Genomic DNA, 16,499 nt, shown 5'->3' with positions numbered 1-16,499 from the left:
CTTGCTGCCGGTACCCACATGTTCCCGCCCGCCAGGCCTCAGAGTACTGCACTGCACTTTCCTGCACAGACAGGGATATGGGTGATGAGTGCGGCCGCTGGGCCTGGTGGGCTCGGGGACGCAGCGTTGGGCCACCCCCTCTATGGGTCAGGGGGTCTGGCTGCTCGCTAGTGGCACCCCCATGTGCCTGCCCACCAGGCCTCAGAGCACTGCACTTTCCTGCACAGACAGGGACGTGGGTGATGAGTGCGGCCGCCGGGCCAGGTGGGCTCGGGGAGGTGGCAGCGGGCTGCCCCCCGTCTAGGGGGCGGGGGTCTGGCCGCTGACAGCTAACATCACCTAGGTTCCTGCTTTCGCTGAAAGGATGGGAGGGAGAGGCGATGTCATTTGGAGTGGTCGGAGTGTTCCCGAGAGGGAGAGGTTGAAAGAGGGAATGGGAACTGGGAAGATCCCAACAGTTGCTGCGAGGCCTCCTCCAAGGATCCCACTGAGATACTCAGTGGTGGCAGCTAATATCACCTACCTTTCTGCTTTCGTGGAAAGGATGGGAGGAAGAGATGTCGTTTGGAGAGCTCAGTGTTCCAGAGGGAGAGGTCAAAAGAGGGAAGGGGAACTGGAAAGATTCCAACAGTTGCTGTGAGGCCTCCTTGAGGATCCCACTGAGGTACTGAGTGGCGCCAGCTAACAGCACCCACCTTCCTGCTTTTGTGGAAAGGAAAGGATGGGCAGGACAGGAGAGGTTGTTTGGAGGCGTCGGAGTGTTCCAGAGTGGGAGAGGTCAAAAGACCTCTAGGGGAACTTGCTAGGGAGAGAAGGACAGAGGGTTACCACTTCTTGGCCGCCTTGAGGAGCTGGACCGAGAAACACCCAAACATTTGTGAGCCTTTGAAACTCACTGATCTTCTCAGTGGTGGAAGCAGCCATCACCCACCCTCCTGCCTCCACGGAAAGGACAGGATGGAGAGGGCAGGAGAGGTCGTTGGGAAGGGTTGGAGCATTTCCAGAGAGGGCGAGGTTCAAAGAAGGATGGGAAGCTTGACAGGGAGAAGAGGACAAAGAAGACCCCAACAACCACCGTGTCGGATTGCACAGACTGCTCCAGCAGAGGCTTGTCCACCCCTCCTGTGTCGCAGTGGAGGCTGTCGCCAGCATTACTCACCTTCCTGCCTTCACAGAAAGAATGGGATGGACAGGACAGGAAAGGTGGTTGGGAGGGGCTGGAGCGGTTCCAGAGAGGGAGAGGTTGAAAGAGGGACCAGGAACTGGTCAGGGAGAGAAGGACAGAGGCTTCCTGGCCACATTGCACAGCAGGACCGGGACGGAGGACCCCAACATCCACCTTGAAAGAGTATACAGATTGCTGCTAGAGAGGCTTGTCTTCCCCTCTTGTGTCGAACTGAAGGCTGCCACCAACATCACTCGCCTTCCTGTCTTCGCGGAAAGAAAGTGGGTCGCAGGACCTATTTCCACCATGCACAGGGGCAACAGCAGGTGCCCATGGATGGGGGTGCACTGTGCAGCACAACTGTATCTGCAAAAGCTTTTGAGCTGCCTCGTGTGTCAAGAAGCAGCGGCAGCAGCACAGCACCCACCTTCCTGCCTTCACAGAAAGGGCGGAAGGGACCCATTCCCCCCGCTCAGAGGGGACATCCAGTGCCGTTGACAGGGGGTGCTGTGTTGCATACCTACATGTGCAACAGCTTCTGATCTGCCCCTCGTGGCCAAAAGTAGCAGCAGCAGACAGCACCCAGCTCCCTGACTTAGTGGAAAGGACGTGAGTCGTAGTGGGACCCATTCCCCCCTGCTCAGAGGGGACAGCCGGTGCCGTTGACAGGGGGTTGCGTGCTGTGCAACTGTATGTGAAACATCTTCTGAGCTGCCCCGTACCCAAAAGCAGCAGCAGCAGACAGCACGCACCTTCCTGCCTTTACGGAAAGGGTGGGTGGAAGGGACCCATTCTCGCCTGCTCAGAGCTGACAGCACATGCCATGGAAAGGGGGGGTACCATGTGGTGCAACCTTATCTGCAACAGCAGCTGAGCTGTCCCTCCTGGCCAAAACCAATAGCAGCAGACAGCATCCACCTTACTGCCTTCACAGAAAGGGTGGGAAGGACCCATTCCCCCCTGATCAGAGGGGATAGCAGGTGCCATGGAAAGGGGGGTACTGTGTGGTACAACCCTATCAGCAACAGCAGCAGAGCTATCTCTCGTGGTCAAAAGAGGCGGCAGCAGACATTGCCCACCTTCCTGCCTTCGCAGAAAGGATTCAGTGGGCAGGGCAGGACAGGTTGGGAGGCATCTGAGCAGTTCCAGAGAGGGAGAGGTTCAAAGTGGGACTGTCAGGAAACATGTCAGGGAGATAGGGACAAAGGGTTACCACCAGCTGCATCGCAGAGCAGGACTGAGAAGATCCCTTGGTTGTTGAGCCATGAGCTGAGAAACCCACTGTGTCGCAGGGTAGTGGCGGTAGATGACATCACCCACCTTCCTGCCTTCGTGGACAGGACGGGATGGGCAGGACAGGAGAGGTAGTTGGGAAGGGTAGCTTCGGTTCCATCCACAGACGACGAGGATGAAACAGTGACTGTCCAGGAAATCGTCAGGCAGAGGATGCAATGGGCAGGACAAATTGTGGGGAAGGGTCAAATTTGTGCCATCCAGAGAGGGAGAGGTTGAAAGAGAGAGCATCCGGGAACTTGTCTCAGAGAGAAGGACCATGGGTTACCAGCTGTGGATGCAGCCCCGAGAACCGAGGAGGGCTGGAGCCCGCTGCACAGGAGCTTGGCAGGGAACAACAGTAGACTTGGGGAGGCTCAGAGCCCAGGTAGGTCCAGGTCCAAAGGAGGTTACCCAAGGAAGTTGAGGTTGACCTTCACAAAGGTCAACATGTCCACCAGGTCCGGGTGCAGACGTGCATGGCGGGGATGGAGGAGGTCTCCGAGGTGGGAAAACATGCACTCACTCTGCACGCTGGTGGGAGGGCAGGAGGGGATGTTGGTTGCGACGATGGACAGGTCTGGCCATGTGGCAGATTTAATTGCCCAATACTCCAAAGGTTTAGAGTGTGTGTGTGGGGGGGCTCAGTGGGCTCCGCCAGGTACTCTCGCACTGTAGCCCCGAAAAAGCGGGGTTGTTTGGTTGGATGTCTCCTGGCGTGGCTCTCTTCCCAACTCCTCCACCCCTCCTCCTCCTCCTTCTCCGCTGCCCGCCCCTCGCCCCTGTCCGGTTCTCTCAGGCCTGCCTTCTCTTTCTGAAAACGGAGCACCACTGTGTGGAGATTCTTTTTCCAGCACTGCATCTGACCTGCCCACATGGCGATGCTGCCCTTGATCTGGGGGTCACAGAGGGAGGCCATTTCTTATGGCACCTCATGACACAGAGGATGCAAGCGCTCAGCCACGCATGCCTGGATGCTCCTCAAAAAGTCCTGGACCCTTGGGAGCAGCTATTTCTCATACTCAAGCTCCTTGGCAAAGAACTGGTGGAGCCCATGGATCAGGGGGATGACCTGACCCAGGCTGGCCTCGTAGGAGCAAAAGAGCTCGGTGGCCTCCTTAAAGGGTTTCAGCATCCGGGACATCTGGGCAAGGACTCTCTATTCCATGGAGCTGAGGCTCAGCTCCTCTCCCCTCCTCAGAACATTCGTGGATGACAGAATGTCCTGCAATGGGTCCCTCTGCTCCACCAGACGTATCATGTCGTAGGTGGAGTTCCATCAGGTGGACAGGTCCTGAAAGAGTTGGTGCTCAGGGTCCCCCCTCCCACTGCCTCTGGAACAGCTCGCGGGAAGAGTTGATGCTGCAGAAGTGGGAAGTGATGTGGCGGCAGCTGTCCAGCAGATTGCACGTCCACAACATTCCCTCGTCCCAGCTGTCCCTTGGCTTGCTCCCCAGCCTGAGCACGTCCCTCATCACCAGGTGCAGCTTGTGCGCCATGCACACCAGGCCCGGGAGGGATGCCTCTTTCAGGGCTGCCAACATGTTGCTTCCCGTGTCCGTCACCATGAAGCCACAGAAAAACCCTTCCACCCCCGCCATCCACTCACTCAGAGCCGCCTTTACGGTGGTGGTGACATTCTTCCCAGTATGGACCTCGTCCATTCCCCGGGCCTGGAGAAGAACTGCCCTGTAGCCCGGTGTCAAGCATTGCACCTTTCTCCGGGTGCCAGTTCTTGGCCTGGGGCAGCAGAGGTCCTCTGGTTGCCATCAGTGGGCTGATGGCAAGGTACCCATGATGGCAGCCACTCCAGAGGTTGGCAGTGAAGTGTACTGTATGGCCTTTGTTGGCCGACAGCGCCCTGAGCACCATGTCTCGCACAGACTGGTAGAGGGCAGGAAGGACTCGATGCCCAACGGTATGCCGTAACAGCATGGAGAACCATAGGGCAAAGTGTTGAAGCAGCATTTGGAAGCCCACGCCCTCCACAACGGATAGGGGAAATTCTTGCAGGGCAATCGTCTCTGCCACAACACGAATGCCCACCTCCTGAGCCCGACCTCACCCTTTTCAACAGCACTATCCTTGTCCCTGATGGAATAATCTCCCTAAGGGCGGCCTGCCTAACTGTTCCACTCCCACCAGCAATACCCTCGGGGCAAGGTTTCGTGCTAGGGGGGATTCTGGAGACCCTCCCTCTGATCCTGGCTCAGAGGCACTGGTAGCCCTCTGTCTCCCCCCACCGGATGTTTCGCTGGCTGAAGACGGAGACCACAGGCTCAGGTGGTGTGTTTTCAGGTGCCTAGTCAGGACCGTTGATGACAGGTGCTTTGGGTCATTGCCCCTGCACACCAGGGCATCACAGACATGGCACCATACCACACATGGGTCATTTGGAAGGGACCAAAAGTGCCTCAATATGGAGTTTGAACCGTGGCCAACTAACTGTTCCAGGGGAGGGAGGACGAACGGTTACTGGCTGCACCATGGAGCTGGCAACGGAAGACGGAGTGAGGGGTGGACTGCAGGCTGGGACAGCACCAGGAGTTTGGGGTGCGGACGGGATGGATGTTTCATCAAACCCAAACCATTCCTCCATGGATCCCTCAGCTATCTCCTTCTCAAACAGTTTAAAAAGTTCCTCTTCCCCCAGCGGCAAGAGCTCTTCAGCCTCCTCCACAGCCCCCACAAGTGATTTTGGGGGAGCAGGAGTCTCTGCTGCCCCAGAGCCCTGCCCAGTACTGCTTCCCACGAGGCAACCAGGATAATCTTTGCACCTCCCCCCACGGCCACCCTTGGCTCATGGCCAAAGCCTCATTGTGCCAGCAGACAAGAATTAAGGAGGAAAGAAAAGGAGACAACACTATGAGCCCTCAGCCAAGGTGCCCACCGAGCTTGGCCCAGGGCCTGGCAGCAGCCCTGGAACCAGAGGGAGGGGCTAGAGCCATAGCCCAGCACTCCCAGAGACCTGACCAGATCGGGCACTAATAATCAGTTTCAGCCCTCGGCCGAGGTGTCCACCGAGCTTGGCCCCAGGGCGAGGCAGCAGCCCTGGAACCAGAGGGAGGGGGTAGAGCTGTAGCCCAGCACTCCCAGAAACCTGACCAGATCAGGCACTGACAATAATAATAATCAGTGTGAGCCCTCAGTCGAGGTGCCCACTGAGCTTGGCCCCAGGGCCTGGCAGCAGCCCTGGAACCAGAGGGGATAGATTCCTATCCCACCCACCACCCACAGAAAATATCCCAGCTCCAATGCACTCTCCCTGTCTCTCTTCCAAAAGGCTAGCAACAGCTCTGTCCCACTCCACTGCCTGCTGAAACTGAAAGCCAGAACTGGGAGCACAGTGCCCTTTTATAACCAGAGGTCTCATAGAGAAAAGCAGGAGGTCTGTGGTTGGCAGTCAGAACTGCCTAACAGGGTTTGCAGGGATGAGATTGGAGTGCCCATGGCTATAGAACACCACCCCTTCACCCTGCCTCCTTCCTGGTCTCTTCTGCCATGTAACCAATTGTAACCAATTTGGAGCTCCACACTTGGAAGGAAGACCTGCCCATCAAGCTAAGTTGGGCTCAAACTGGGGTTTCCAGGGCGACAGAAGTGCAGTCAGCATTAAGGCAGTCCCTGTCTCCGTTGCCAAGGGAATTGATTGAAGGTGCCCGAGTGTCTGGCTTCACGAACAGCGGACGAATGCAACGAATGAGGCTTGCGATGACTTGTTTGTTTGCAATGTTGCCTCATGAACGGCTTGTTCGCGAACAGACGAATGGGCTGTTTGTGGGGTTTTTTTTGTTCATAATGCTGTTCATGCCTATGTCTAATTGTGACTTCCTCAACCTAAACTAGAACTTACTAGAAAATTAAGACTGCTAGCACTCAAAAAAAGCCTTTCAACTAAGTTCTCTGATCACTTAAGCGGAATGCCCATCAAGATGGGAAGGATTCTAATTTCAAAATAATCAGCTGTTGAATAAACTGTTTAGAGACAAACCATGTGTTTCATGAACATTTTATGAATAAAACTGCTTGCCTGTTTTTAAAAGCTAATTAGCAACTGTATACAGCTAGTTTGAAGCTCATCTTGTTGGGCAAAAAAAAAAGTTTAACCCTTGACTCTCATACTGTTTTCCTAATTTAAACAATCTCACTGAATCTTTAGTTCAGTTGAGGGGAAAATAAGATAGGTAAAATACAAGTGATGATAATCAGAGAACTCATGTTGTTTGGCCCTTAGAAGGAGAGACTGAAGGAATAGGAGGAAAGAAAATTTGATTGTTGACCTCTCTTAAAGAAAAGCAACTCTTTTGACAAATGATCTCACCCAGTCATAATCATGGGTAGCCATTAGACATGGAATGATGACATATCTTAAAAAGTAATAAAATAATTCAACCTGGACATATATTTATTTTTAATGGAGAAATCTAAGGATAAAAGTAATAAAAGCAAACAATCAAGTACCATCCCCCGTGTGAACAGCTAATTTCAAGGGCAAAGATGGCAATCCTAGAAGGTCTTATTGGCTGTGATAGCAAAATTATGGAATTCCTTCCCCAGAGAGATTTGTCTGTCTCCCTCTACCATTGGCTTCTACCAGTGGTGAAGCTTTTTCTGTTTTGTTTGGTGATCCTCTGTTTTTTTGACTCACAAAAGCTTATATTCTGGAAAATTAATTTAAATTAAGCTGCTACTGGACTCAATTTTTGTTGTACTATTACAGATTAATAAGGCTACCCAGCTGAAACTATCTTCCAAAGATCTGTAAGTGAAGTACATGTAATAAGGATTGAGTGAATGTAGCTTTTAACGTATACATGAAGGTAACATATACCCTTTACAGGAACAGGTATGAGATTATCTTCATTCTCCTGCTTGTCAGAAGATAAAATGTGACTCTGTAAACTTCAAGTACAGCAGGATAATTTCGAGATAGCTAATTGGCAGGGAGTAACTAACATCTGGAAAATGTTGCAAAGGTAAAAAGAAACCACAGTTCACAATAAAGTAGGAAGAGGAAATTATTGTAAGAGAAGATGCAAAGTCCCTTTTGATAAAAGAGTCTAGTGATGAAGTTATTTTCATTGCTTGATAAGACAGTCTTTCAAGATTTCCTGACTGGCTCTTTAATGTCAGCAGTCCGGGAAACAAATGTTTCCAAATATTTAAAAGTTGCTGGCTTTACATAGGGCACCTGTTTCAAAATCCATGAACCGATTGGATTAACTCACAGTATTATTTGGTAGCAAATGACTGAGGGAAATTGCTAGCAAACTCTGTATTGGTTTCACAAACTCTGGATCGTTGGTCAACAACTCACTGAGGACTAGAAATGAAGATGATCTTGAATCTTCCTGGATCAGACTGCATGTCATAAAGCTAATTTGGAGAAATGTAGAAGCAAAAGGTGCAGATTTTTCAGCATTTTTAACCAAATGGAATTTCCTTGGGTTCCCAGAATCAGAGCCCTGGCTTCTCCTCACAAATGTTGTTCAATGCAGGTACATGTATTTTTTAAATATATGGATTAATGATGGCAAATGCGGTGATTTGTCTGCATTGTGGATATATTTGGCTGGATGTGGCTGGGTGAATATTTGTCAGGGATGCTTTAGGCTCATCCTGCATTAGGCAGGGGGTTGGACTAGAATGTCTGTATGGCCTCTTCCAACTCTGTGATTCTGTGAAAAGAATATTCAGTCAATGCTATATACAAGTATGAAAGTGAAATAGCATACTTGAGATATACAATGTGCTTGAGTTATACAATGTGCAATAGCATACTTGAGTTATACATTTTATTTTATTTTATTTCATTTTTGGTTTTTCCTGGTTACTGTACTAGGCTAGATTAAGAGATTCTCAAGGGGAAAGTTCTCAAAAAGACTAGTTTCTATCCCTGTCTGCCATTCCCTTTCCTTCATCAGCACGGTATACTCAATGAAACTTCAGAAGGGACCACCAGAATAGGGGCTAACTAAACTAGAGTGAAGATAGGCTTATTATAGTCTTCCATAAAATAAACACAAGAAGACACTGCTCCAGCCTCAGCTCTTTGTGTTATCTGATGCCAGGCTTGCTCAGTTCATGTTGTCTTTGAACTGTCACTGCAAGTCTTCTTTATTCCCTATTATATGCAGCAGTTTAAGGGTCCTCCCCTGATCCAGACGAGCTCAGCCTGTAGCCTTAATAAAAATGATGCTTCTACAGCCTCAAATGATTGTGTGAATGAAATGCTTTGTAGAAAAATGGGTTTCTTTTAAGAAGTAATGGAGATGTGTTGCAACAGCAGTAAAAATCACTAGGAGTGTTAAGGAACAGGATGGAAATACCAATATCATCCCCACTTAAGTGCACAAGATCATACACAACATATGCGTAATTTATGCATACAATATAGAGGCATAAATTATGTACAGACTTTGACATGGAAATTACCATAGGAAAATGGAGAACTTGGATATTTCCCCCATTCAGAATGTTTATTTTTTGAAAATCATAGACACAACTAGACAACAAAAATGAGTTTTTTTCCTTCTGCTCAGAGAATTTAGCCTCCCCATCTCTTTTCTTGTAAAGAGCACCTGTTGCTGAAACCATTACTGTTGCTCTAGAGAAGGGGAAGATTTTTTCCAGAAAGAATGCACATGCAAGCACTGGTGCTTACAGAGCATACATTAATTTAGAAACAAATACAAAAGTCATGTTTAATAAAAGTCCTACTAACTTTGGAATTTCACTTCATATCTTCTTTCCCTGTAAAATCTCCTATGTCCTGCAAATCATATTTGTTGCAAACAATCATCCAATAACCATAATGTAAAAGCTCCCATTTCAACTGCTGCTGTCTGGGTAGAGGGGGAGTTTGCATTCCACCTCCAACCCAAGTGGTGTGCATGAACCAGCAATTGAGTGAACACATAGCACACATTTTAATTTTTAAAAGGAAAGAAAACTTGGGGACATAGGGGAGGAGGAGGATAGTCACCGTCTGAAGTGATGAACTGTAGTGATGACGAACGGTAAAGAGATGAGAAAAGGCACTGGGGATATCATGGAGAGAGGCAGGATTGCATTCTGTTGCCAGCCACATAATGGAAAGGTGGGATTACAATACCATTACCAGCCATGTCACAAAACACTTCTCCAAACCAAGTGAGAAAAACCTCCATACCACTTACACCTGAAAGGACTGAGCTGCAGTTACAGGGAAGTCCAAAAGATCATTACAAATGAACAATTTTTAAAATGTTTGGGTAAAAATAATCTGGATACTCGGGAATAAGCAAGTGAGTAAATGGTATTAACAATAGGAAAAGACTATTGTGGAAGCAATAATGGTTATCACAAGGGGGGGGGAAACCTGTGAAGTCACAAAGAATTACTAGCTAGGCCCATGTGGATAATATAAGCAATATAATGGAGCTCATATACCTTCCTTCTGGACAGATTATTGCCATGCTCAGAACAAAGTCAGTGTTATTATTATCCCCAGAATATAGCTGGGGATCTGGAGCTGAGAGGAGTGGCTTGCCCAAGGCCACCTGCAAAATTCATGGCAATAGTAGGAGTTGAACCAGCAGAATACTGATTCATAGCCCAGCCACTTAACCAATATGCTACAGCAGCAGGATTTTCAAATTGTTTCAGTGATTCTTTGCGGGGCCCCAGTTTATACTGTCTGGTTCTAATGGACCTGACGGGGGGAAATCAAGAAAAATTGACCTCTTTTCTATTGGTGAGGGGAGGGAGAAGATACTCTAAGGTTTCAACTTCCAAGTAAGATACTGAAAACAGGAAAGCTGGAAAGGATCCTTCTCTAATTGCAAAGGTCATTGCTTTTATAGAAAGATCTTGCTTAGGCCAACATCTGTTATTAAAACATTTCTATGGCACTTTTAAAATTTGTTCCAGTTCCCTCATATGTGAGGGATACTCCAAAATACATTAAGTTGCTCCTATTTTTTACTAATTGATGCAGTATCTTTAAAAAAAGATGATCCATCATTACTTATTTTAAAATTTTCTGTCATATGACTGGAAATTCTGTTCACTTTAGACACATGCTACTTCATAAAGGTATCAATGAAATAGTTTTAGATAGCACTGCATATTGCAGAAAGCTGGAAGCAGTTCAATAACTTTGAATTACTACGTACAACAAAGGAAAAAAATCTTAAAATTAGTATTTTGCATTAGGCAAATGCTTGTATTTAAAAATTATTCGCTTCTGGTAATGAGATGTATGAAGTGATTAGAATCATAAGATTAATTCACTTTAAAGAATTTCCATTTTTAACACTGAATCATTCACAGTATCAGCGAAGCTTTCAATAATTATTAGCTGCCTTCTAGCAAGGTTCTAGTAAAGAACTAGTCAGAATGTTTTATTATATATCATTGTTAAAGCTAGAAGAACTTTGCAGCAGACTATACTTTTGCTGAGCGTACTTGTGGCAGTACTATTCACTCTTCTATTGTTCTCTAGATTTTGGATCTTGCTGCACAAGATAAGAAAAAGCTCCTTATATATTCATAAGGTATAAAAGTGGGTTTTATGCTCTCTACCAAAACTATAATCTTGAATGTAAAACAAAATGTTTTATAATTAAAAGCCAGGTATTATTTAAAAGATTGCATGCATATGCTCCCTTTCTCTGAGTCAAATGAGCCATGTAGGAACTAGTGTAGAAGTGGTAAGGTTGTTCATTCTTCCCTGTACTATAACTATAGGAACTTTACTGTGACAGCTGATAAGCAACTGCAGTTTTAGACAACCATACTTTTGAGGCTAAATTCAGATGGTAAGGAATAGAGATGGGCACAATCCAAAAAAAATTGCCGATCCAGCTGATTGTGGATCAGCGCCGGTGATGATCCCAACTAAACGATCCACACCGATCATCTCCCGTTCCCAATCTGTGGATCGTGGAGGCCAAAGCGGGGCATGCTGCTATTCCCAGCTATGTGGGAAGGTGGGTGTTGGCAGCGGCCACCGGGCCCAGCGGGCCCGGGAAGACAGCGATGAGCCGCCTCCCCTCAGGGGGCAGGGGGTCTGGCCGCTCACTGGAGGCACCCCCCATGTGCCCGCCTGCCAGGTCAAAAAGGAGTGCGCTGGCGAGAAAAGAACGGTGGGTGATGCTGGCGACATCTGTGTTTGCGTTTGGCTGTCTGTGTTCAGCCGTCAGAGCTGCCTATCAAGGTTTGCAGGGATGAGATTTGAGAGCCCATGGCTACAGAACACCCCCTTCACCCTCCCTCCCCTGGGTGTCTTCTCCTAACTGGTGACTGCTTTGCTGCTCCGTGGTTGGAAGGAAGCCCTGCTGATCAAGGAAAGCTGGGCTTCCATTCGGGTTTCCAGGGCGACAGAAGGAGGGGAAACGCAGCTCAGGCATTCCCCTGGCTCCGTTGCCCTGGGAATAGATTACTGGTGCCTGAGTGTCTGGCTTCCCGATCCAAGAACGAGCCAGCCCCGATCCAGCCCCCTCCTGATCGCTGGATCACTGGCCGTGGCCGATCACAATCCGCTGAGTCACGATCGCATGATTGCCATTACCGTGGGGTTTTTTGGATCGTAATGCGGATCGTGCCCATCTCTAGTAAGGAACATGTTGCTTGAATTTAGCTCAAATGCACTTCAATTTTCCTTTGACCACTATACTGTCTCAGAAACTTTAATTCATCTCACAGCGGACAGAAAAGAGGCAGAGGGGCAACTGATTCCTTGGGTGCAAAACGGGAGGCAAGCTATACTAACCTGCTTGCATTTGAAAGGTGGGGCAATACTATCATAGCCTGTTGTGGTAGTTTCTCTAGAGCTAATTTCATCTCCTTAGCTTCCTTAGTATGAAACTTTGTGCAACATACAAGATCTTTATGAAATTAGAAAATATTTCTTTATTTAAGCTGCAGCCATCCTTACTGCAATATGGGCTACAATTTTTTTTCTTCAGGAATTGGTGTATGTCTCTAGTAGTCACATATTGTAAAAGTGAACTCAGAAAATGAATGCAACTTATTATTTATTTAATTTCTTATTTCTATCTGTGTTAATATTTCCTTCATATGGAAAACAGTGATTTTACTTAAAACAGACAATTCTAGTGAGTTTTAACAAAGCTAAGATCCCTTTCAGATTTAACTAACGTTTGGACTCCCAGTTTTTAGAGTTTTGCAATGGGTTTGATATAGGAGTAATGATGCGTATTGTCCATAGTGTGGAAAGCGACAGGATATTTTGACTGAAGATTCGAGTGGAGCCTACTGCATGGTTCCCTCTCTCCTATATGCTCTCCCCCCAATGCTTAGAACTAGAGGTGGGCACGAACCAGGAAAAAAAGAACTGTGCAGTTCGTGGTTCGTTCCATTTCACGAACTACGAACTTTCAAAAACTTGCCCAGGTTTGCAAACTGGCTCGTGCTTCGTGGGGTTTAAATGTCCCTTTCTGTGCTGCTGTGAAGCAGAACGGAAAGGGGCATTTCACCCCTGCCGGCTTGGATCAGCTGCTTGGCAGGGAGATCCCTGACAAGCAGCTGATCCGGGGGATGAAATGCCCCTTTCCCTGCCACTTCGCAGCAGCACAGAAAGGGGCATTTCACCCCTGCAGGCTTGGATCGGCTGCTAGTTGGGGAGATCCCTAACAAGCAGCTGATCCGGGGGTGGAAATTCCCCCTTTCCCTGCTGCTGCACAGCAGCACGGAAAGGGGCATTTCACCCCTGTAGGACTGGATCGGGTGCTTGTCGGGGAGATCCCTGACAAGCAGCTGATCTGGGGGTGGAAATGCCCCTTTCCCTGCTGCTGCAGTTTATAAAATGTATATTTTCAGCATTTTTTCTTGCCAATTTAGACAATTGTATTTTAGACTATTATTTTCAGCTTTCAGAGCACTTAAATCCTTACTTTAATTTATATTATCCCTTTATATCTCATCTTTCTATCAAATGACATAGTCAGCTGCTTACATCTAGGTTTTAGGACAAGCCTCCCGAAACATATACCCACAAGAGATGTGCAGTTTGGTTCGAAATTTGGATGAAAATACTGAATTTTGGCTTATTTGGTAAAATCTGGTTATTCTGAATCAAAAATCAGGTATCCTGAATTTTTACTAAAAAAAAAATTAGGTAAAATTTGGCCATAGTTTTCTATGGGAAAATCGCCCTAAAAAGGTATCCTGAACCATTCCATTGTTACCACTGGGTAAATAAGTCAAAGATGACTCCCATTAGCCCAATAGAACCAGTGTCATTCATAGCAGCCAGATACTGGGTTCAGCCAGTGGGGAAACAATACAGAACAGAACCAAGCAGTACCCAACCACAAGCACAAAGCATTCCCTTCCTTCAGTTTGCTTCTGTTGGGCTAAGTTCCACCAGTGTCCCTTATTTCAGTTTGGTTTGGGTGGAATTGATGTGATTCTATGAAGTGGTATTGGTCCCCTTCCTTCACTTTGGCTCTGGGGGGGATTCCATTCCTGTGTCTCAGTTTCATTCTATTGGCTTTCTTTAGGATGAGCTCTGCTTGCATTTGGGAGTGTGCCTTGGCTGTAGCAGCCTTGCCCCAGTGTCTTTCTGCACTGGGAGTCAGCTTTGACTTTTCCCCCAGTGAAATGGCTGGGGGAATCTTGTTTCGGGGCTCACAGAATTGGTCTCTGGGGTCCAATCTTCCTGAAACTTGGGGAGTCATTAGAGGACAGTCAAGAGTAGGTTCTCTGAAAATTTGGAGGCATTTTCATGAGAAGTGCTACAACAGCCCCCTGGATAGCTCCGAGATATTTTCCCCATAGGTAATAATGGAGAGTAGGTGGGGGCACCTCCTTTGGGGGCCCATACAATTGACTCCCAAGATCATGGAACTTGGGGATCTTTAGAGAACAACTCTGAGTCATTTTCCTCCAAATATGGTGATATTTGGTTGAAAAATGACACCTCAGCCCACCAGATATCTCCCACAGTGATTTTCCAATAGAAAACAATGGCCGAATTTTTCACAAATTCATGAATCAAATGAAGAGAATCAATTCAGAATTCAGTAAATTCCAATTTTTCCCCTCATGTTCAGTAAAACAAAAAGAAATCATATTTAGCAATTTTTTGTGTACACCCCTAACACCCACACTTCCAATAGGCATACAAATATTTTTGTAAACATGGAGGTCTTCTTACATGAGAGAATTTTGACATAGTTCTTTAGAAATATTCTTGTTTCATTGCTTTTAAGATGAAAGTGAGTGCAAAGATAAATAAAAATCTTCCTGATGTGAATGAAGGAATTATGATCTCCTGAAAAATTAACACAAACCATGAATGTTTGTAGATCACAGAAAGCAAACCCAATCACTTGGTTCTTTAGCACTACTCTCCTTTTACTAGTAAAATAGTTAAATTATAATACAAATGGCGAGTGATACTGCTTTCCCCTGTAATTACACCCCATAAATATTCTGAAATGTTAGAGATTATGATTATGAATCAAAGATAAGGACATTAATTATTTCTATATTTTATGTTATCAGCCTACAATTATTTGAAAAATAACTTATTCATGCCATTGGTCCATCAAGTCAGTATTATCTACTCAGACTGGCAGTGGCTCTCCAAGGTCTCAGGTAGAGGTCTTTCACATCGCCTACCACCTGATTCTGTTAACTGGAGATGCTGGAGACTGAACCTGGGAACTTCTGCATGCCATGCAGATTCTCTTATCATAGAGCCAATCTATTTGAAAGAAAAACCAGGTTTGTTTAACTACAGGAGAATAGCAGTCTTTAATATTAAAAAAAATAGTTTTACAGAGTGTCCAACTGTTTTAACTTTGAAGTGGAATGATTGTTTATGAAGGGGAAAAAGTTTTAACAAGCAGTGCTCCCTCCACATTATATATACTTTGTGGCTTTTGAAAAAATATCTACTCTCTTAAGTATTGACCCTTATTTGCACAACTTGATCATTATATATAGGAAATCACAAAAAGGCAGGTTGGAATATATTTTAATACTTACATTAATTTACATTATTCTTTTAAAAACATACTAAAAGCAAGATTATTACTTTATTATGCCTGACCTGTCGTGGGCATAGGCTGCTCAGTTTACTCACAGAAGGCCTACCATTTTGGAAGGTTTATGTGTGGACTTCACATATGAGCTATCTAATATGTGCATGTTAAAAATCTGCAAACTAATTTGTGCATAGCAAAGAGTTGGGCTTTCATTTACCATAGCAGCACTTCTCAAATTTGTTGACTTTGCATTCCTTTCCACAGTCTCCTCCACCAATTTTACAGGTGAATGTATGGAGATTCTCAAGCTCAGTTGCATGCAATGTGCTGTTGTATTCAAGGATCGGGGGACTGGGTTATTCATTAATAGCAAAAACTCTGTTGAGCTTGAAAAACCAAAGGTGACAAAAGACACCTGTCAATTTCAGACAAAACATAGCTACCCTTCTGGAATAATTGACATTAGAAGATGAATAGTATCTCTCTGCTGGTCTCCTAAAGCCACTTAAAGAGTACTATAATTAAAACTAGTATTTGTTATTCCTGTGCTTTCCAAATTAAACTGGCATGGTGGCAGTACTGTACTCACAAATGTAAATGAGGTCATTCTCACAAATCCCATACAGGCCAAACAAGGTCCTTTTCCAGAAACCATTCAACCCTATCCACACTGTTGAGAGAAGGAAAGCACTACCCGCCCTAGGACACTAATACTTTCCTGATACTCTATCAATCTCCTTTGATTTGAGAACTGCTGATTTGTGAGCTAAAATAGATTATTTATTTTAATCAGCAAATACAACTTGCTTTAATATAGCAGCCCAACTTGTTGGGCAGCTTACTTTAATGACCATGAATATTTTTTAGGAAACCCTGCAAAAGACAACCTGAAACAAAATAAAAGATCATGCAAGGTCATTTTGACAACAGAAAAATGGGAGAGTCTTTAAATAGTAACCTGGTATCATCTCTTCAGAAAGGGCAGTTTGACAAGTCTTTCTGTTGATGATACAAACATCAGGTGGTGATTCTAAATGGGGGAAATTAACAGCAACTTTGAATTA

General features: G+C 46.1%; 1 protein-coding gene across 3 annotated transcripts in view; it reads right to left on the bottom strand.

The window, feature by feature from the left end:
* Positions 1–16,499, bottom strand: part of NOVA1 (NOVA alternative splicing regulator 1) — a 258,604-nt gene that overhangs the window by 43,842 nt on the left and 198,263 nt on the right. The window lies entirely within an intron of this gene.

This window comes from Eublepharis macularius, chromosome 2, assembly GCF_028583425.1.
Source record: "Eublepharis macularius isolate TG4126 chromosome 2, MPM_Emac_v1.0, whole genome shotgun sequence".
In the NCBI taxonomy this organism is placed as follows: Eukaryota; Metazoa; Chordata; class Lepidosauria; order Squamata; family Eublepharidae; genus Eublepharis; species Eublepharis macularius.
This window is presented reverse-complemented; position numbering and strand designations above follow the sequence as displayed.